General features: G+C 40.4%; 1 long non-coding RNA gene across 1 annotated transcript; it reads left to right on the forward strand.

Annotated features, from left to right (window-relative positions):
- The first annotated feature begins 16586 nt into the window (after window positions 1-16586).
- LOC124378479 lies at window positions 16587-20202 on the forward strand. The gene is made up of 2 exons (XR_006924238.1): window positions 16587-16750; window positions 19658-20202. It is a non-coding gene; the product is annotated as an uncharacterized LOC124378479 (long non-coding RNA).
- The last annotated feature ends 2139 nt before the right edge of the window (window positions 20203-22341 follow it).

Consider the following 22341-nt stretch of genomic DNA (forward strand, 5'->3'; position numbering starts at 1 on the left):
ATGTGTCAGTGGGTGTGTGTGTGTGTGTGTGTGTGTGTGTGTGTGTGTGTGTGTGAGTGAGTGTCTGTATGTGTGATTGAGTGTGTAAGCGCTTGTGTGTATTACCATCTCTTTCCCTCTTCAACTCTGAAATAAAAACACAATAAATGTTATAAAATTTGAAAAGAAGTTCCAATTATTATATCTACTGTCATTATATTGTGTGTGTCTTTGAGACTAAGTATGTATGTGTGTGTGAGTGTGTGTAAGTTTGTGTGTATTACCATGGGTGTATTATTGGGTGTATTATCTCTGTGTGTTTCATTAGGTATGTGTGTGTGTGTGTATGAGTGTATCAGTGAGTGTCTGTATGTGTGTGTGTGTGTGTGTGTGTGTGTGTGTGTGAGTGAGGGTGTGCGTGTGTGAATGTATCTTTGAGAGTCTGAGTGTGTTAATGTTTGTGTATATTGCCAGTGTGTGAATGTGTGTGTGTGTGTGTGTCAGCAGGTGTGTGTGTTTGTGTGTGAGTGAGTGTATCAGTGAGTGTCTGTATGTGTGTAAGTGTGCGTCTGTGATTGTGTGTTTGAGAGTGACCGTGTCTGTATGTGTGATTAAGTGTGTAAGTGTGTAAGTGTTTGTGTGTATTACCATCGTTTTTCCTTGACTCTAAAATAAAAACACAATAAATGTTATAAAATTTGAAAAGAAGTTCCAATTATTATATCTACTGTCATCATAATGTGTGTGTCTTTGAGACTGAGTATGTGTGTTTGAGTGTGTAAGAGTTTGCGTGTATTACCCCGGGTCCATCAGCGTGTGTGTGTGTGTATTTGTGTGTGAGTGAGTGTCTGTATGTATGTGTGTGTGTGTGAGTGAGGGTGTGTGTGTGTGAATGTGTCTTTGAGAGTTTGAGTTTGTGTTTGTGTATATTACCAGTGTGTGAATGTTTGTGTATGTGTGAGTGTGTGTGTCTATGTGTGTCAGCAGGTGTGTGTGAGTGTGTGTGTTTGAGTGAGTGTGTGTGTGTGCTTGTGTCTTTGAGAGTGAGAGTGTCTGTATGTGTGATTAAATGTGTTAAGTGTGTAAGTGTTTGTGTGTATTACCATGTCTTTCACTCCTTAACTCTGAAATAAAAACACAATAAATGTTATAAAATTTGAAAAGAAGTTCCAATTATTATATCTACTGTCATTATAATGTGTGTGTGTCTTTGAGACTGAGTATGTGTATGTGTGTTTGAGTGTGTAAGTGTTTGCGCATATTACCTTGGGTGTATTATTGGGTGTATTACCTTGGTGTGTGTCATTAGGTATGTATGTGTGTTTGAGTGTATCAGTGAGTGTCTGTATGTGTGTGTGTGAGTGAGGGTGTGTGTGTGAATGTATCTTTGAGAGTCTAAGTGTGTTAGTGTTTGTGTATATTGCCAGTGTGTGAATGTTTGTGTGTGTCTGTGTGTCAGCAGGTGTGTGTGTTTGTGTGTGAGTGAGTGTCTGTATGTGTGTGTGAGTGCGTCTGTAATTGTGTGTTTGATAGTGACCGTGTCTGTATGTGTGATTAAGTGTGTAAGTGTAAGTGTTTGTGTGTATTACCATCGTTTTTCCTCGACTCTGAAATAAAAACACAATAAATGTTATAAAATTTGAAAAGAAGTTCCAATTATTATATCTACTGTCATCATAATGTGTGTGTCTTTGAGACTGAGTATGTGTATGTGTGTTTGAGTGTGTAAGAGTTTGCGTGTATTACCCCGGGTGCATCAGTGGGTGTGTGAGTGAGTGAGTGTGTGTGTGTGTGTGTGTGTGTGTGTGTGTGTGTGTGTGTGTGTGTGTGTGTGTGTGCAGCCGTGGCGACTGTGGCAAGGAAAAACTCCCTTAGATGTAATGAGGAAGAAACCTTGAGAGAAACCAGACTCAAAAGGGGACCCCATCCTTATTTGGGTGACATCGAGAATATGATCATAAATCTATCCACAATACAGAACACTGGAGAGTGAGAACTAACATGAGCACTGGAGTATAAGATTATAAGTAATGTTCTTTCTACAGTCTTTGGTATAAAAGTAGGAGCTACTGAGCTCAACATTTGTGATCAACATTTGGCTTACATTGGCTTCCTGTTAAGTTTCGAATAGACTACAAACTACTGCTACTCACTTATAAAGCACTAAATGGATTGGCTCCCATGTATCTTCCCAGTCTTTTAACACGCTACAATCCATCACGCTCCCTGAGATCTCAAAACTCTGGACTTCTAGTAGTTCCTAGAATAGCAAAGTCCACTAAAGGCAGTAGATCATTCTCACATTTATCTCCTAAACTCTGGAATAGTCTTCCTGACAGTGTTTGGGGCTCAGACACACTCTCCCAGTTTAAGTGTAGATTAAAAACTTAGATTTTTAGCAAAGCCTACACATAACACACATGACATCATAAGCTTGTACCAGAACATCTGATCACATGCACATTATCAACTTGTGCTGTTAATATCACGAACAGCAGCTACGGTAATTGCTCTTCACTGCTTCTCTTTCTCTCCCCATCCCGAGGCATCCTGAGGTTGCTCCAGCTCCAGTCATGTCCCACCTCGTGAAGATTATGGACCTTTAAAAATGTACATGCCGAACTCGCAAACATCCCATACCATCTACAGACGTACCAGTGCCAATTGATCACTAAAGGTGGTAGATCATTTTCACTCAGACACACTCTCAGGCTCAGACACACTCTCCCAGTTTAAATGCAGATTAAAAACATATATTTTTAGCGAGTTAGATGCCGAACTCGCAAACATCCCGTACCATCTAGGGACGTACCAGTGCCAATTGGATCCCACTACATGTGTGTGTTAAAAAGGATTCCTATTTAGTTGTAATTCCATGCTTCACCACTAGAGGCAGATATTCAGTTTACCATGCAATGACAAGCTATCTGTGACATCACAGTACACCGTCCCCCACCAAGAGTATAAAAGACCAGAACACGCAACCTACTGAACAGCAGCTAGCAGTAGACAGCAAGAGTCACCTCATATGCAATCAATTCTATACCCAGTAAAGTAAAGTGTTCTGAATCCTGTATCGTGTTTTTACTGACGCGCTGGGGCGAGTACAATCCACTGATCAGTGCATACCAGTTAGTGAGAATCTTTATATGGTCCTTCGAGTAAGATAAGAAAACCCCTCTAACATTGGTCCTTCGAGCTAGACAGGAAAACTTCTCAACAGTGAGTGAGTGTCAGTATGTGTGTGAGTGTCTTGAGAGGGTGCATGCTTGTGTATGTTTTTTAAGTGTGAGTGTGAGGGTGTGTGTATGTGAGTGTGTGTGGGTTTGTGTGTGTGTATCTGAGAGTGAGTGTAAGAGTCTGTATGTATGTGAGTGTGTATGAGTGCTTGTGTGTATATATATATATATATGAGTGAGTGTCTGTGTGTGTTATGTTTCAATTCTGAAATAAAAACACAAAAAATGTAAAAAAAATTATTTCTGTGTCAATAGGTTTGTGTGTGTGTCTGTGTCTATGTGTGTCAATTTTGTGTGTGAGGGTGTGTGTGTTGGAGTGTGTACGTGTGTTTGAGTGTGTAAGTGTTTGTGTGTATTACCAGTGTGTGACTGTGTGTGTGAGTTTGTGTCTGTGTGTGTATGTGATTGAGTGAGTGTCTGTGTATGTGAGATTGAGTGTGTGTACGTGTGTTTGAGTGTGTAAGTGTTTGAATGTATTAATGTCATTTTCCCGTGTTCGTGCATTGTACATGAGATTGAGTGTGTCTTTAAAAGTGGAAGTGAGTTTGTGTGTATGTGTGTTTGATCATAAATATGTTTGTGTGTATTACCACATTCTTTTCTATGCATCACTGTAATGAAAACAATAAATGTTAAAACGTTTTAAAAGAAGTTCAGATCTTCTGTCATTATAAAGTGTGTGTCTTTGAGACTGAGTGTGTCTATGTGTCTATTGATTGTGTAAGTGTTTGTGTGTATTACCTTCTAACTTTGACTCCATGTCTGAAATAAAAACACAATAAATGTTATAAAAATTTGAAAAGAATTTTAAATAATTATATCTACTGTCATTATATGTCTGTGTGTGTGTGTGTGTTTGTGTGTCATTAGTTGTGTGTGTGTGTGTGTGTGTGTGTGTGTGTGAGTGTGTGAGCGTTTGTTTAAAAGTGCGCGTGTGTGCATGTGTGTTTAAGTGTGTAAGTGTTTGTGTGTATTACATGTGACTGTGTGTGTGTCTGTGTGTCAGTAGGTGTGTGTGTGTGTGTGTGTGTGTGTGTGTGTGTGTGTGTGTGAGAATAAGTGTATCAGTGAGTGTCTCTGTATGTGAGATTGAGTGTGTCTTTGAGACTCATTAAAAAACCTAATCTGGATCGTTACTATTTCGTAGACTTAAAAGGAGAGCTATTCACAATATACATGCTTCCCTTAGGATATATTATTAGAATGCATGGAATTAGCTTCCATTGTTGTGCTGATGATACCCAGCTATATATCTCATCTAAACCAGGCGATACAGCTCAATTAGCTCGGACAACTGAGTGTGTTAAAGAAATTAGAGATTGGATGACCCATAACTTTGTACTGTTAAATTCTGATCAGACGGAGATTTTGCTCATCGGCCCAAAAACTAGTATACAGAAGCTCCAGCATCTCAACCTGCATTTAGATGGATGTTCTGTAACCACTAGTTCAACGGTAAAAGACCTGGGAGTTATTTTAGACAGCAACTTGTCTTTTACTAATCATATCAACTAAGTTACAAAAACAGCCTTCTTTCACCTCAAAAATATTTCTAAGCTAAGAAACATGTTATCTATAGCTGATGCAGAGAAGCTCATCCATGCATTCATGACCTCCAGAATAGACTACTGTAATGCATTACTAGGTGGATGTCCTGCATCATTAATAAACAAGCTTCAGTTCGTTCAGAATGCGGCAGCAAGAGTTCTTACAGGGTCAAGAAAATATGATCATATAACCCCAATCTTATCATCCCTACACTTGCTTCCTGTTAAGTTTCGAATAGACTACAAACTACTGCTTCTTACTTATAAAGCACTGAATAGTTTGGCTCCCATGAATCTCTCCAGTCTTTTAACACGCTACAATCTGTCACGCTCCCCGAGATCTCAAAACTCTGGACTTCTAGTAGTTCCTAGAATAGCAAAGTCCACTAAAGTCAAGTCAAGTCAAGCTTATTTCTAGAGCGCTTTTCACAACAGACATTGTCTCAAAGCAGCTTTACAGAAATCAACAGTTAAGGTGAACGGTGTGCATTTATCCCTGATGAGCAGCCGTGGCGACTGTGGCAAGGAAAAACTCCCTTAGATGTAATGAGGAAGAAACCTTGAGAGAAACATGTGTAGTTTTGACATTGGACCTCCTGGAAGGTTTAATGGATCTGGCATGGAGAAGCTGATGCTGGATCTGTGATGATTATAAATGTTGAGCTCAGTAGCTCCTAGTTTTAGAACCATAAAGACTGTAGAAAGAACATTACTTATAATCTTATACTCCAGTGTTCATGTTAGTTCTCACTTTCCAGTGTTCTGTATTGTTGAAAGATTTATGATCAAACCTTTGATGTCACCCAAATGAGGATGGGTTCCCCTTTTGAGTCTGGTTCCTCTCAAGGTTTCTTCCTCTTTACATCTAAGGGAGTTTCTCCTTGCCACAGTCTTGGTCATCAGGAATAAATGCACGCCATTCACCTTGACTATTGATTTCTGTAAAGCTGCTTTGAGACAATGTCTGTTGTGAAAAGCGCAATAGAAATAAACTTGACTTGACTTGAGTTGAGTGTTTGTATGTGTGATTGAATGTGCAAGTGTGTAAGTGTTTGTGTGTAATACCATTGTGTAACTGTGTGTTTATAAGTGAGTGAGTGTCTGTGTATGTGTGATTGAGTGTGTAAGTGTTTGAGTGTATTACTTCTATATTCCTGCCTTTTCTCTGAAATAAAAACACAATAAATGTTATAAAGTTTTAAAAGAAGGTAAAAGTATTATATCTACTGTCATTATATGTGTGTACGTGTGAGTATGTGTGTCGTGTGTGACAGTAAATGTGTGTTTGTTTGTGTGTGAGTGTATCAGTGAGTGTCTGTAAGTGTGTGTGAGTGTGTGTGTGTCTGTGTGTGTGAATGTGTCTTTGAGAGTAAGTGTGTGTATGTGTGTGTGTAAGTGTGAACTACATATTTGTTTTATTTGCTTTAATTTGTTAATATGTTTTATGTCACATTTAAATTGATTGGTTTTATTTTTGGCGGAAGTGTTTTCTCTTGCGATTAAGCTGTGCTATGTCATGACGTCATTCGGGAAGCACGCGCTGCTCCTCAGTTGACTTTGTGCATACTGAGGAGAGGTAATCTGTTAGCAGTGTGCTCCCGGGATTACTTGGAAAAAAGTTTTACACATTTGAATTTCACTCATAACGTGTTCAAATAATATTGTTAAGTGTTATTAATGTAATATGTGATATGTAAAGTGATTTGTGAATGGATGGGGAGGATTAAGCGTCTTATTTGATAAGTACAGCGAGCCGAATAAGCATGTGCTTTGGCTAGGCTTAGTGATGCTAGTGAGCTAATGGCTGCAATTTGATTTGTGCAGGTGGTAAAGTTGACCAAGCAGCCATGTTTATTTTGTTACTTTCTGTATTCCATCCAGAATTGTTGAATGTTGGTAACAATAAACTCTCCAGTACTGCTGCAACAAAGTTGTAAAGACTCGTCATTCCACAACACAACGCAGAAAACACGAGCACTGGTCAGAACCGAACTTGACAGTTTACATAAGTGTTTGTGTGTATTACCAGTGTATGACTGTGTGTAAGTGTTTGTGTGTGAGTAAATCTGAGTGAGTGTCTCTATGTGTGTGTGTGTGTGTGTGTGTGTGTGTGTGTGTGTGTGTGTGTCTGTATGTGTGTGTGTGTGTGTGTGTGTGTGTGTGTGTGTGTGTGTGTGTGTGTGTGTGTGTGTGTGTGTGTCTGTATGTGTGAGTGAGCAGAGGTGGGAAGTAATGAAGTACAAATACTTCATTACTGTACTTAAGTAGATTTTTCTGGTATCAGTATTTTACTCCACTATTTATTTTTCAGACAACTTTTTACTTTTACTCATAACATTTTTACACAAATATCTGTACTTTTTACTTCTAACATTTTTAAAACCGGCTCGTTACTTTAGTTTTAATCCATTGATTTTGTAAAATATAAAATTTTTCTTTTCACTGCGCGCTGATTTCAGCCGAACAACCGATTTCCTGTTACTGCACGTCTTTTTCAATCCGCTGGTGTATAAAGTCCTGACTCTCACTCACCACAGATGTAGACTAGTTTACGAAGCTGAGAATCAGCAGGGCAGAATGCAGTAAGAAGTTTGGGGTTAACGTGGATGAGACAGAGGGAGTCAGTGATTAAACATGACTGAGATCAGACACATTCCTGATCATCACAATATTTTTCGCTGTCAAAATTAAAACAATTTTAAACGGCACTAAATGTTATTAACGTGCTATCAATTCAGCGTGCATTTCTGTTTTTACCATTTTTATGAAAAAAAAAAAAAACATAAATAAATAACTAAATATAAAAGAGGCGAAATTAAAAACTCCAGCAAAACATACACTTATTTATGACGTCCCTTCTTTACTTAGATATAAAATAATTTTAATCATTAAACTTTTGTTTTGTTTTGTAAATTTTTGCACCAAGTCTCAAATTAAACACCAAATCCGCCATGTTTTACACAATTTACCCTCTAGGTGGTGTTTTGTGGGTTTTTCCCTCATAACGGCGACACGAACTTAAATTACTGTCTTTATCGATCGTACATAAAAACAATACATCATTCAAATCTGTAAAATGTCTATGATTATATATAAAAGCTTCTTGACTTGACTTGAAGAGGTGCAGTTTCTCCGGTATCACCTCATTAACTGTCCGTGTGGAAACATAGCAAAGGCTCTTAATGATGTCCACACGTCTCTGCACTGATATAGCCTTTATATTTAATCACTGTACATATGCTTACATATAAATCACATGCTGTACATATGATACATATTTATCTGCACTATTGCTACTTTTTGCACTTCTGGTAGATGATAAACTGCATTTTGTTGCTGTGTACCTGTACAATGCAAGGACAATAAAGATCTATCTATCTCTGTATCTATCTCTGTATCTCTGTATCTCTGTATCTCTGTATCTCTGTATCTCTATCTATCTATCTATCTATCTATCTATCTATCTATCTATCTATCTTTTTTAATATTAATATGATGTGAGGTCCAGTTAACAGCTAAAACAGGTAGAATAACTACTTTTTACTGAAGTCCATGTCAGATCCAGACTTCTTTACTTTCACTTGAGTAAAAAAGTATAATCAGTACTTCAACTTTTACCCGAGTATTTTAAAACATGAGTATCTGTACTTCTACTTATGTAAAGGATGTGTACTTTTGCCACCTCTGTGAGTGAGTGAGTGTGTGTGAATGTTTCTTTGAGAGTGAGTGTGTGTGTATGTGTGTTTTGAGTGTGTAAGTGTGTAAATGTTTGTGTGTATTCCAACTGTTTAACTGCTCCAAATCTGAAATAGAAACACAGTAAATGTATAAGGTTTTAAAAGAAGTTACAATTATTATATCTACTGTCTTTATAATGTGTGTGTTTGTCTGTGTCAGTAGGTGTGCGCGTATGTGTGTGTTTCTATTTTTTTAATGTGTGTATGTGTTTGAGTGTGTAAGTGTTTGTGTGTATTACCAGTGTGTGACTGTGTGTTTGAGTGTGTAAGTGTTTGTATATATTAATGTCAATTTCTCATCTCAATGCTGAAATAAAAATAAAGTATTTAATAGAAATTGAACAGTAGTTTTTATTGCAATTATATATATATATGTGTGTGTGCGTGTGTGAGATTGAGTGGGTCTTTAAAAGCGAGAGTAAATTTGTGTGTATGTTTATTTGATTATGAAAGTGTTTGTGTGTTCTACCATTGATTTCCTTCTTCAACACTGAAATAAAAACACAATAAATGTTATAAAGTTTTACAAGAAGTTAAAATTTGTGTATCAAGTGTCACTGTAATGTGTGTGTCTTTAAAACTGAGTGTGTGTATGTTTGTTTGAGTGTGTAAGTGTTTGTGTGTATTACGCTGGGTCTATTAATGGGTGTATTACCTCTGTGTGTGTCAGTAGGTGTGTGTTTGTGTGTGAGTGAGTGTATGTGTCTTTGAGAGTGAGCGTGTGTGTATGTGTGTTTGAGTGTGTAAGTGTGTGAGTGTTTGTGTTTATTACCATTCTTTAACTGCCACATCTCTAAAATGAAAACACAATAAATGTTATAATTTTTTAAAAGAAGTTAAAATTATTATATTTACTGTAATTATATGTGTTTGCTTGTGAGTGTGTCTGTGTGTCAGTAGGTGTAAGTGTGTAAGTCAGGGGTGGCCAACCCGTGGCTCGCGAGCCGCATGCAGCTCTTTGGCTGGTTTAATGCTGGTCTCTTACGTTCATATCGAAGTTTGTGTTCGTTTTTTTTAATGTGCGTGTTCGCTTCGCTTTTGAGTTAAATACGGTATTTTTAAGACTTAAATGATCTTGCCCCTACTGGGAAACTTTGCGGTATTTTCATCTCACGCACAAGTGCATTTGACGAAAATACCATATTGAACTCAAGCGAAGTGAACAGGCACATAAAAAAAACACAAACAAAGTCCTTGTTTTCTACCCTGAAACACGTGAAATCAAAGCATCGATCTGTTCTGACTGACACCCACGTGAAAGAATTGCTTCGAGTGGCAACAACGGAATACGAGGCAGATTTGAAGGGGATTGTTCAAGGCAAGGATGCCAAAAGTCCCACTAACATGCATAGTAAAAGAAAAACGCTATTGTAAATGATTATATTTTTGTTTGTGGACTTGGTTAAACTAAGAGTTTGTGTGTGTGAGACAGTGCACACAATGTTTATTGTTGAAAATGACTGTTCTGTGGTCTTAAAACTGTAGGAGTCAATTTCTGTCATTATGTTGGTGTGTGACATTTACAATGAATTTGGCTTAGCAGAGGTGTGTGTGTGTGTGTGCGCGCGCGTGTGTGTGTGAGAGAGAGAAAGGGATGGGTGATGTTCATGTGTGCCCATGTGTATAATGTGGCTCCTTGCGGTAACACAGTAAAAAATGTGGCTCTCGATCTCTGACTGGTTGGCCCCCCTGGTGTAAGTGTTTGTGTGTATTACCATTCTGTAACCGCCTCATCTCTGAAATTAAAACACAATAATTTTAAAATATTTTAAAAGAAGTTATAATTTTTATATTTACTGTAATTATATGTGGGTGCTTGTGAGTGTGTCTGTGTGTCAGTAGGTGTGTATTTGTGTGTGTGTGTGTGTGTGAGTGTATCAGTGAGTGTCTGTATGTGTGAGTGTGTGTGTGAATGTGTCTTTAAAAGTGAGTGTGTGTGTATGCGTGTTCGAGTGTGTTTGTGTGTAGATGTATGTGAGGGTGGGTTTGTGTGTGTCTGTGAGAGTGAGTGTGTATGTGAGAAGGTGTGATAGTGTCTTTATGTATGTTACTGTGTGGGTGTGTGAATGTAAGAGTGAGTGTAAGGGTATGTATGTGAATGTTTGGTTGTGTGTGGGAGTGGGAGTGTGTGTGAGTGGGTGAGTGTCTGTATGTGTATGAGTGTGTCTTGTGAGTGAGCATGTGTGTATGTGTGTTTATTGTGTGTGTGTGTGTGTGTGTGTGTGTGTGTGTGTGTGTGAGAGAGAGAAAGGGATGGGTGATGTTCATGTGTGCCCATGTGTATAATGTGGCTCCTTGCGGTAACACAGTAAAAAATGTGGCTCTCGATCTCTGTTTGTGTGTATTACCATTCTGTAACCGCCTCATCTCTGAAATTAAAACACAATAATTTTAAAATATTTTAAAAGAAGTTATAATTTTTATATTTACTGTAATTATATGTGGGTGCTTGTGAGTGTGTCTGTGTGTCAGTAGGTGTGTATTTGTGTGTGTGTGTGTGTGTGTGTGAGTGAGTGTATCAGTGAGTGTCTGTATGTGTGAGAGTGTGCGTGTGTGAATGTGTCTTTAAAAGTGAGTGTGTGTGTGTATGCGTGTTCGAGTGTGTTTGTGTGTATTACCTTTGCCTGCCACCAACCTAAAAAAAATACAATAAATGTTGTAAAATTTGAGAAGAAGTTTATATCTACTGTCATTATAATGTGTGTCTATGTGAGTAGATGTGTGTGTGTGTTTGTGTGTGTCAGTGTCAGTAGATGTATGTGAGGGTGGGTTTGTGTGTGTGTCTGTGAGAAAGTGTGTGATAGTGTCTTTATGTATGTTACTGTGTGGGTGTGTGAATGTAGAGTGAGTGTAAGGGTATGTATGTGAATGTTTGGTTGTGTGTGTGGGAGTGGGAGTGTGTGTGAGTGGGTGAGTGTCTGTATGTGTATGAGTGTGTCTTGTGAGTGAGCATGTGTGTGTATGTGTGTTTATTGTGTGTGTGTGTGAGTGTGTCTGTTAGATTGTGTGTGGGCGTGAGTGTGTGTGTGTGTGTGTCAGAGTGAGTGTGTCCGTGAGAAAGTGTGTGTGTGTGAGTGTATCAGTGAGTGTCTGTATGTGTGAGAGTGTGTGCGTGTGTGAATGTGTCTTTAAAAGTGAGTGTGTGTGTATGCGTGTTCGAGTGTGTTTGTGTGTATTACCTTTGCCTGCCACCAACCTAAAAAAAATACAATAAATGTTGTAAAATTTGAGAAGAAGTTTATATCTGCTGTCATTATAATGTGTGTCTATGTGAGTAGATGTGTGTGTGTGTTGTGTGTGTGTCAGTGTCAGTAGATGTATGTGAGGGTGGGTTTGTGTGTGTCTGTGAGAAAGTGTGTGATAGTGTCTTTATGTATGTTACTGTGTGGGTGTGTGAATGTAAGAGTGAGTGTAAGGGTATGTATGTGAATGTTTGGTTGTGTGTGTGGGAGTGGGAGTGTGTGTGAGTGGGTGAGTGTCTGTATGTGTATGAGTGTGTCTTGTGAGTGAGCATGTGTGTATGTGTGTTTATTGTGTGTGTATGTGAGTGTGTCTGTTAGATTGTGTGTGTGGGCGTGAGTGTGTGTGTGTGTGTGTGTCAGAGTGAGTGTGTCCGTGAGAAAGTGTGTGTGTGTGTGAGTGAGTGTATCAGTGAGTGTCTGTATGTGTGAGAGTGTGTGCGTGTGTGAATGTGTCTTTAAAAGTGAGTGTGTGTGTATGCGTGTTCGAGTGTGTTTGTGTGTATTACCTTTGCCTGCCACCAACCTAAAAAAAATACAATAAATGTTGTAAAATTTGAGAAGAAGTTTATATCTGCTGTCATTATAATGTGTGTCTATGTGAGTAGATGTGTGTGTGTGTTTGTGTGTGTGTCAGTGTCAGTAGATGTATGTGAGGGTGGGTTTGTGTGTGTGTCTGTGAGAAAGTGTGTGATAGTGTCTTTATGTATGTTACTGTGTGGTGTGTGAATGTAAGAGTGAGTGTAAGGGTATGTATGTGAATGTTTGGTTGTGTGTGTGGGAGTGGGAGTGTGTGTGAGTGGGTGAGTGTCTGTATGTGTATGAGTGTGTCTTGTGAGTAAAAATGTGTGTGTATGTGAGTGTGTCTGTTAGATTGTGTGTGTGTGTGTGTCAGAGTGAGTGTGTCCGTGAGAAAGTGTGGGTGTGTGAGTGAGTGTCTGTTGGTGTGCGAGTGAGTGTGTGTGTGTGTGTGTATATATATGTAAGTGTGTGTGCATGCATGAGTGAGTCAGTGTCTGTGTGGGGGTGTGTAAGTGAGTGTAGGTGAGTGAGTGAGTGAGTGAGTGACTGTCTGTGTGTGTTGTGTGTCAATACTGAAATAAAAACACAATAAATGTAAAAATAAGTTGTCTGAGTCTATGTATGTCAATCTTTGAGTGTTAGCGTGTGTGTATGTGTGTTTGAGTGTTTGTATGTATTGTCAATTTATTAAATTTGCTAAGATGTTACTATTGTAACTATATATGTTCAAATTTTTATATCTACTGTCATAATAAAGTGTGTGTCTAAGAGTCTATGAGTGTCTGTATGTGTGATCGAGTGTGTTTCTGTGTATTACCTCTAACTACCTGCTTCACTGTTAAAATAAAAACACAAACATTTTAAAAGAAGTTTAAATTATTATATTTACTCTCATTATTTGTATGCATATGTGTGTGTTTCAGTAGGTGTGTTTGTGTGTGTATCAGTGAGTGTTTGTATGTGTGTGTGTGAGTGTGTGCGTGTGTGAATATGTCTTTGAGTGTGAGCGTGTGTATATGTGTGTTTGAGTGTGTAAGTGTTTGTGTGTATTACCATCGTTTAACCGCCTCATCTCTGAAATAAAAACACAATAAATGTTATAAAGTTTAAAAACTAGTTAAAATTATAACATCTATAATAATTATTGTGAGTGTAATAATTATTGTGAGTGAGTGATTTTGTACATGAGTGAATGTGTCTTGAGAGTGAGCGTGTGTGTATGTGTGTTTGAGTGTGTAAGTGTTTGACTGTGTGTGAGTGTGTGTCTGTGTGTGTGAGCAGGTGTGTATGTGTATCTCTGTGTTTGTGTGTGAGTGAGTGTATCAGTAAGTGTCTGTATGTGTTTGTGAGTGTGCACATGTGTGAATGTGTCTTGAGAGTGAGCATGTCTCTATGTGTGTTTAAGTGTGTAAGTGTTTGCATGTATTACCCTGGGTGTATTACTGGGTGTATTACCTCTGTGTGTCTTTGTTGGTGTTTGTGTGTGTGAGTGTGTGTGTGTGTGTGTGTGTGTGTGTGTGTGTGTGTGTGATTGAGTGTGTCAGTGATTGTATGAGTGTGTGCGTGTGAGTGTCTGAATGTGTGTGAGTGTGTCTTGAGAGGTAGCATGTATGTGTATGTTTAAGTGTGTAATTGTTTGTGTATATTACCAGTGTGTGCCTGTCTGTGTGTGTATGTAAATGTGTGTGGGGTTGTGTGTGTCTCTGTGAGAGTGAGTGTGTCTGTGCGAAAGTGTGTGAGTGTGTCTTGTGAGTGAGCATGTATGTATGTGTGTTTTATGTGAGTGTCTGTAAGAGAGTGTGTGAGGGTGTGTGTGCGTGAGTGAGTGTCTGTGTGTGGGTGTGTGTATTTCAGAGTGAGTGTGTCTGTGAGAGAGTGTGATAGTGTATGTATGTGAGTGTCTGTGTGTGGGTGTGTGAGTGTGTGTCTGTGTGTGTGTATGCAAAAGTGTGTGTATGTGTGTGTGTGTGTATGTGTGTGTGTGTGTGTGTGTGTGTGTGGTTGTCTGTGAGAGAGTGTGTGTGTGTGTGTGTAAGAGGGTTTGTGTATATACGTGAGTGAGTGTTTGTGTGTACGTGAGTAAGTGTCTATGTGTGGGTGTGTATGTAAGTGAGTGAGTGAGAGTGTCTGTAAGACAGTGTGTGAGGGTGTGTGTGTACGTGAGTGAGTGTCTGTATGTGGGTGTGTTTTATGTGTGTGTTTGTTAGAGTGTGTGATTAAGCGTTTGAGTGTGTGTGAGTCAGTGTATGTGTGTCAGTGTGTGTGAGTCAGTGTGTGAGTCAGTGTGTGTATGTGTGTCAGTGTGTGTGCGCGAGTCAGCATGTGTGAGTGTGTGTGTGTGTGTCAGCGTGTGTAAGTGTGTGTGAGCATCAGTGTCTGTGTTAGTCAGTGTGTGTGTGAGTGTGTCTGGGAGTCTGTGTGTGTGTGTGTGTGTGTGTGTCAGTGGGTGTGTGGCACACCAGATAGTTTGTGCTGATCAGTAAAAACACGGTACAGGATTCTTCACACTCAAGCTTTACTGGGTTTAGAATTGATCGTGTGTGATTTTTGCTGTCGATTGCTCGCTGCTGCTCGGTAGGTTGCAGATGTCGAATGCCGACTGCTTCTCAGTGTTCTGGCCTTTTATACTCTTTATGGAGAACGGTGCACTGTGATGTCAGAGGTAGCTTATGATGAGTGGTAAACTGTATGTCTGCCTCTAGTGGTGAAGCATGGAAATACAACTGAATGGGAAGCATTTCCTACACTGCCACCCCCAAATATGCATGGAATAATTGTCCCTAAATCCAAGTTAAAAGTCTGTTGGTTTGATCTTAATGTCATCCTCATCAGTTATCTCTGCTAGATTATTGAGATGGGTAACAGGCCATGTGTATAATCGACCCTTAACGTTGATCTCTGCAGACCTTGTGTGTGTGAGTGAGTGTGTGCGTGTGTAAATATGTCTTTAAAAGTGAGTGTGTATGTGTGTTTGAAATAAAAGCCTAAAATAAAAACACAATAAATGTTGTACAATTTGAAAAGAAGTTAGAATTATTATATCTACTGTCATTATAATGTGTGTCTGTGTCAGTAGATGTGGTGTGGTGTGTGTGTGTGTGTGTATGAGTGTGTGCGTCTGAATGTGTGTGTGTGTGTGTGATTGAGTGTGTCAGTGATTGTATGAGTGTGTGCGTGTGAGTGTCTGAATGTGTGTGGGTGTATCTTGAGAGGTAGCATGTGTGTGTGTGTGTGTGTGTTTAAGTGTGTAATTGTTTGTGTATATTACGTGTCTGCTATTTCTGCTATTCCCTCCCCTTTTCTTCAGCACTTTACTGGCTATAGGTGGAGCTACCGGGTAATTGGAATTGGAGGCCTGGGGAGAAAAAGGACCAATGATGAGCAAAAGCTGACCAGAGGAGGCGGAGCCCTCCATTTAAAATTTAAAAGCAGCTCCGGAAGTCCCCGTAAGGGGGAGGAAAGAAGGAGAGAGCCTGTTGTTTGCTAGTTGTTTGCTAGTTGTTTTGGTTATCCTAGCTCACCTGGTTTAGGAACAGGTAAGAATGTGCGCGCACCTACATTCCACCACATAGGTTTTTCTATTGTTTAGACACCCTAGTTAGAGGGCAGGTGCCACCCACTGTATTTTTTTGTAGCTTAGCCTAGAGTAGTCAGCTAGTCTGTTCCTGCCTGTTAGTTAGGTTAAGCTTCCCAAAATACAGCCTAGTGTAGACCCTTTTGTTGTGTTAATTTCTTTGGCACTGTCCATGTTCTTTTGCCAGTGTGAGTCTAGTCTTCTTGACTCTGTAAAAGCACGCTTGGGATTTGTTTCTTACCTTACTGCACGTGACCATTAAACATTAACTACTCTAACTCTGGTCCTGCTTTTTGTTCAAACGGCCCGTAACATCTAACTGGTTATTGTTCCACTCTCCCCTAGGCCTAGCCAAGGTGGGAACGTAACAAGTGGGGGCTCTTCTGGGATCTGTTTGTATAGGGATAGACGAGTTGGGTATTATTGATTTTATGGTTTATCGTGTGTACTGGATGACTGGTCTATAGTCATGGCAACCTTTGATCTCCAGCTGTTTGTTGCTTCTCCAAGTCTCCCCCCCCCCCCTTTTCTTCAGCACTTTACTGGCTATAGGTGGAGCTACCAGGTAATTGGAATTGGAGGGCTGGGGAGAAAAAGGACCAATGATGAGCAAGAGCTGACCAGAGGAGGCGGAGCCCTCCATTTAAAATTTAAAAGCAGCTCCGGAAGTCCCCGTAAGGGGGAGGAAAGAAGGAGAGAGCCTGTTGTTTGCTAGTTGTTTGCTAGTTGTTTGCTAGTTGTTTGCTAGTTGTTTGCTAGTTGTTTGCTAGTTGTTTGCTAGTTGTTTGCTAGTTGTTATCAGACTCGTTTCTCGCTAAAGATGATGCAGAGTCTGCTGTGTTGACTCCTCCCATGGCTTGTTCTTTCGACCCAGTGACTTCAATGAAAATTCAGAGCACAGATGTTCAGTTTGGTGAGTTACCTATTAGCCGATTACAACTTATTGAGGCTCAAAAGGCTGATCCTAGCCTAGAGAAGTATTTTTCAACTGTGTGTAGACAGGAAGAGTTGGCAAAACGACAAGTAGCATATTTTGTAGAGAACAATCTCTTAATGCGGAAATGGTCTCGTGTTGATTCGCCTTTTGACAGTGTCTTTCAGATTGTGGTACCTTCAGTTTATAGGCAAGGTGTACTTCAGGTAGCCCATAATCATCCTTGGTCAGGACACTTAGGCATTACAAAAACGTATTAGCGCGTTCTCAAACATTTCTTTTGGCCTGCACTCAGGAAAGATGTTGTGCAGTTTTGTCGGTCTTGTCATATTTGTCAGTGTACTGGGAAGCCAAATCAGGTTATTCCACCAGCTCCTCTTTACCCTATACCAGTACTTGGGGAGCCAAGTCTGGGAATCAGTATTTAACAATATTGTGTGCTGCTACTCGGTTTCCAGAAGCGATTCCCTTACGTAGAATTACCTCTTCAGTGGTGGTCAAAACCCTTGTAAAATTTTTCACCACTTTTGGGCTGCCCAAGGTAGTTCAAACGGATCAAGGAACTAACTTCTTGTCCAAGCTGTTTTCACAGGTTATGAAAACACTAAACATAACTCATCACGTGTCCAGTCCTTATCACCCTGAGTCCCAAGGTGCATTAGAAAGGTTTCACCAGACCTTGAAATCTATGTTAAGGAAATACTGTTTAGACACTGATAAAGACTGGGATGAAGGAGTGCCTCTTCTGCTGTTTGCAGTAAGAGAAGCTGTTCAAGAATCTCTTGGATTTAGTCCTGCAGACCTTGTTTTTGGTCATTCAGTTAGAGGTCCTTTGAAAACCCTTAAGGAGAAGTTTCTTGTAGATAGTGGTAGGAAACACAATATTTTAGACTATGTAAGCAAATTTTGTGAGCGTCTGCACAAAGCTTGTACCCTAGCCCGTGAAACCCTAGGGTTGTCGCAAGGTCGTATGAAGCAGTGGTATGACAAGAAGGCAGTCTCCCGGAAGTTTCAACCTGGTGACAAAGTAATGGTTTTACTTCCTATTCCTGGTTCATCCTTGTCTGCCAAGTTTTCTGGTCCATACTCGGTTAAGGAAAAACTTAGTGACACTGACTATGTTCTCTGCACCCCTGACCGGAAACGCAAGACACGGGTTTGTCATATTAACATGCTGAAAGAGTATCACGCCGGTAAAGGTGTCTCTAGTTCTGAAGACTTGTGTGGTGATGAGGCAGTTTCCACTGGCTTGGTAACTGTAACAGATAGTAGTGAGGAGCCTACTGCTGATTCAGATTCAGATGGGTTGGTTGTACGTGCACCACAAACCTTTTGTCGACTTTTAAATTCCGGTATTTTATCCACCCTCTCTTCCTTCCTAGGTCATTTGCCTGACCCCCAGAAAGCCGATATTGAAAACCTCATTAGTTTGTTTCCAAGAATTTTTCAAGATGTTCCTTCTCAAACAACAGTCTTACAACATGATATACAAGTTACCACCACTGCACCCATTAAACAACATGCCTATCGAATCAATGCAACTAAGAGAGAAGTTATGAAAGGGGAAGTTAAGTACTTATTGGAACATAAGTTGGCCAAACAGAGTTGTAGCCCTTGGAGTTCACCTTGTTTATTAATTCCTAAACCTGATCATTCATACCGGCTGTGTACCGATTATAGACGTGTTAATGCTGTTACAGTCCCCGATTCTTATCCCTTGCCAAGGATAGATGACTGTATTGATAATGTAGGTTCAGCTCGTTTTGTGTCAAAATTGGACTTGCTTAAGGGTTATTGGCAAGTACCACTGACTCCTCGTGCCTCAGAAATTTCTGCTTTTGTCACCCCTGACAGTTTTCTGCAGTATACAGTTATGCCCTTTGGACTTCGAAATGCTCCAGCTACGTTCCAGCGTCTTATTAATATTGTGTTGGCAGATGTTCCTCACTGCTCAGCTTATCTAGATGACCTTGTTATATATACCAGGGACTGGGCCACACACTTAGATGTTCTGGAAATGGTTTTCAAAAGACTGGAACAAGCATCATTAACATTAAACTTGGCCAAATGTGAGTTTGCTCAAGCAACTGTTACATACCTTGGCAAGCAAGTAGGCCATGGACAGGTCCGTCCAGTAGATGCTAAAGTGACTGCCATATTAAATTTTCCTGCGCCTTCAACGCGTCGAGAGTTACGGAGATTTCTTGGTATGGCAGGATACTTTCGTAGTTTTTGTAAAAACTTTTCTACTGTTGTTGCATTTCTTACATCATTGCTTAGTGCCTCCAAACCCTTTGTTTGGACTACAGATTGCCAACATGCTTTTGACAGTGTAAAGGCTATGTTATGTAATTCACCTGTACTTGCAGCTCCAGATTTTTCTAAACCTTTTAAGCTTGAAGTGGATGCCAGTGTCATAGGGGCCGGAGCTGTGCTGTTACAGGAGGATGCCTGTGGAATTGACCATCCTGTATGTTACTTTTCACGTAAATTTAACAAACATCAGGCAAAATACTCTACAATAGAACAAGAAGCTCTAGCATTGTTACTAGCTTTACAGTTTTTTGAGGTATATGTTGGTTCTGCACCTCTACCAATTATTGTGTATACCAATCACAACCCTCTAGTCTTTTTGTCCCGTATGTACAACCAAAATCAAAGGCTCATGAGATGGTCATTGTTAGCCCAGAACTACAACATTGAGATTAAACACAAAAAGGGTTCGGAAAATGTTGTTGCTGATGCTCTGTCACGAGTTTGAACATTGTATTGTATACTGTTTTGTTATTTTCGCAAACAAGTTTGCTCTTTGGGGTGGGCGTGTTACGTGTCTGCTATTTTATTTTTTTTTTCTACTGCTCTCTCCCCTGCCCCCCTTTTCTTCAGCACTTTACTGGCTATAGGTGGAGCTACCGGGTAATTGGAATTGGAGGCCTGGGGAGAAAAAGGACCAATGATGAGCAAGAGCTGACCAGAGGAGGCGGAGCCCTCCATTTAAAATTTAAAAGCAGCTCCGGAAGTCCCCGTAAGGGGGAGGAAAGAAGGAGGGAGCCTGTTGTTTGCTAGTTGTTTGCTAGTTGTTTTGGTTATCCTAGCTCACCTGGTTTAGGAACAGGTAAGAATGTGCGCGCACCTACATTCCACCACGTAGGTTTTTCTATTGTTTAGACACCCTAGTTAGAGGGCAGGTGCCACCCACTGTATTTTTTTGTAGCTTAGCCTAGAGTAGTCAGCTAGTCTGTTCCTGCCTGTTAGTTAGGTTAAGCTTCCCAAAATACAGCCTAGTGTAGACCCTTTTGTTGTGTTAATTTCTTTGGCACTGTCCATGTTCTTTTGCCAGTGTGAGACTAGTCTTCTTGACTCTGTAAAAGCACGCTTGGGATTTGTTTCTTACCTTACTGCACGTGACTATTAAACATTAACAACTCTAACTCTGGTCCTGCTTTTTGTTCAAACGGCCCGTAACATCTAACTGGTTATTGTTCCACACTCCCCTAGGCCTAGCCAAGGTGGGAACGTAACACTTGAGAGGTAGCATGTGTGTGTGTGTGTGTGTGTGTTTAAGTGTGTAATTGTTTGTGTATATTACCAGTGTGTGCCTGTCTGTGTGTGTATGTGAGTGTGTGTGGGGTTGTGTGTGTCTCTGTGAGAGTGAGTGTGTCTGTGCGAAAGTGTGTGAGTGTGTCTTGTGAGTGAGCATGTATGTATGTGTGTTTAAGTGTGTGTTTATGTGAGTGTGTCTAAGAGAGTGTGCGAGGGTGTGTGTGTGCGTGAGTGAGTGTCTGTGTGTGGGTGTAAACTGTATGTCTGCCTCTAGTGGTAAAGCATGGAAATACAACTGAATGGGTTATCTCATCAGTTATCTCTGGTAGATTAATGAGATGGGTAACAGGCCGTGTGTATAATTGACCCTTAACGTTGATCTCTGCAGACCTTACTTGTCCATCTGCTCCAGGAAACGTCCTTATCACTCTCCTGATCAACCAAAGGGCTCGTGGTAGCTGGGGATATTATAGCTGTGTGAGAGTGTGTGTGTAAGTGTGGGTGCGGATGTGTGTATGTGCGTGTGTGAGTAAGTGAGTGAGTAAGTGAGTGTGTTAGTGTGTATGTATGTGAAAGAGTGTGTGTGTGTGTGTGTATGTGTGTCAGCGTGTGTGCAAGTCAGCGTGTGTGAGTGTGTGTGTCAGTGTGTGTGAGTCAGCCTACGAGTTAGCATGTGTGAGTGTATGTGTGTGTCAGTGTGTGTGTGTCAGTGTGTGTGAGTGTGTCTGGTAGTCAGTGTATGTGTGTGTGTGTGTGTGTGTGTGTGTGTGTGTGTGTGTGTGTGTGTGACACACCAGATAGTGTGCACTAATCAGGAGATTGTATTTGCCCCAGGGTGTCAGTAAAAACATGGTACAGGATTCTTCACACTCAAGCTTTACTGGGTTTAGAATTGATCATGTGTGATGCTCGGTTGTGTGTGTGTGAGTCAGTGAGAGAGTGTGTGAGGGTGTGTGTCTATGTAAGAGTGAGGGTAAGGGTATAAATGTATGTGTGTGTCAAGTCAGGTCAAGTTTATTTCTATAGTGCTTTTCACAACAAACATTGTCTTAAAGCAGCTTTACAGAAATCAACAGTTGAGGGGAATGGTGTGTATTTATCCCTGATGAGCAGCCATGGCGACAAAGGACAAACTCCCTTAGATGTTATGAGGAACAAACCTTGAGAGGAACCAGACTCAAAAAAGGGAACCCATCCTCATTTGGGTGACATCAAGACTGTGATTATAGTCTGTGGGTGTGTATGTGAGTAAGTGAATGTTTCTGTGAGACAGTGTGTGAGGGTGTGTGTGTACTGTACTTGAGTGAGTGTCTCTGTGTGGGTGTGTGTCTATATGTGTGTGTGTGTCAGTGTATGTTTGTGTCAGTGTGTGAGTCAGCGTGTGTGAGTGTGTATGTGTTAGTCAGTGTATGTGTGTCAGTGTGTGAGTCAGCGTGTGTGTGTGTATGTGTTAGTCAGTGTATGTGTGCGAGTGTGTGTCAGTGTGTGTGATTCAGCGTGTGTGTGTATGTGTGTGGCGAGTCAGTGTATGTGTGTGTGTGTGTGAGTCAGTGTATGTGTGTTTGTCTGTGTGTGAGTCAGCGTGTGAGTGTATGTCTGTGTGTGAGATAGTGTGTGTGAGTGTATTTGTCAGTGTGTGAGTCAGTGTGTGTACGAGTCAGCCAAACCTAAGTGTTCAGAGGCAAGGCATTCTGGATCTCTCTGAGATCGGATATTAACCTCATGAAGGATTCGAAGATGCACAGAGTAAGTCAGTGTGTGAGTCAGCATGTGGGAGTGTGTGTGTGTGTGTGTGAGAGAGTCAGTGTGTGTTTCAGTGTGTGAGTGTGTCAATGTGTATTTGTGTGTCTGTGTGTGTGCGTGTGTGTGTGTATGTTAGTGTTTGTGTGAGTCAGTGTGTCTATGGATGTCAGTGTGTGTGAGTGTGTGTGTCAGCTTGTGAGTCAGCGTCTATTAAACACATTACATTAAACTGCTGATCAGGAATAATTTAATTTATAATCAGTGCTTTTGGCGTGAGAGATCTA

This window comes from Silurus meridionalis, chromosome 24 (genome assembly GCF_014805685.1).
Source record: "Silurus meridionalis isolate SWU-2019-XX chromosome 24, ASM1480568v1, whole genome shotgun sequence".
NCBI lineage: Eukaryota > Metazoa > Chordata > Actinopteri > Siluriformes > Siluridae > Silurus > Silurus meridionalis.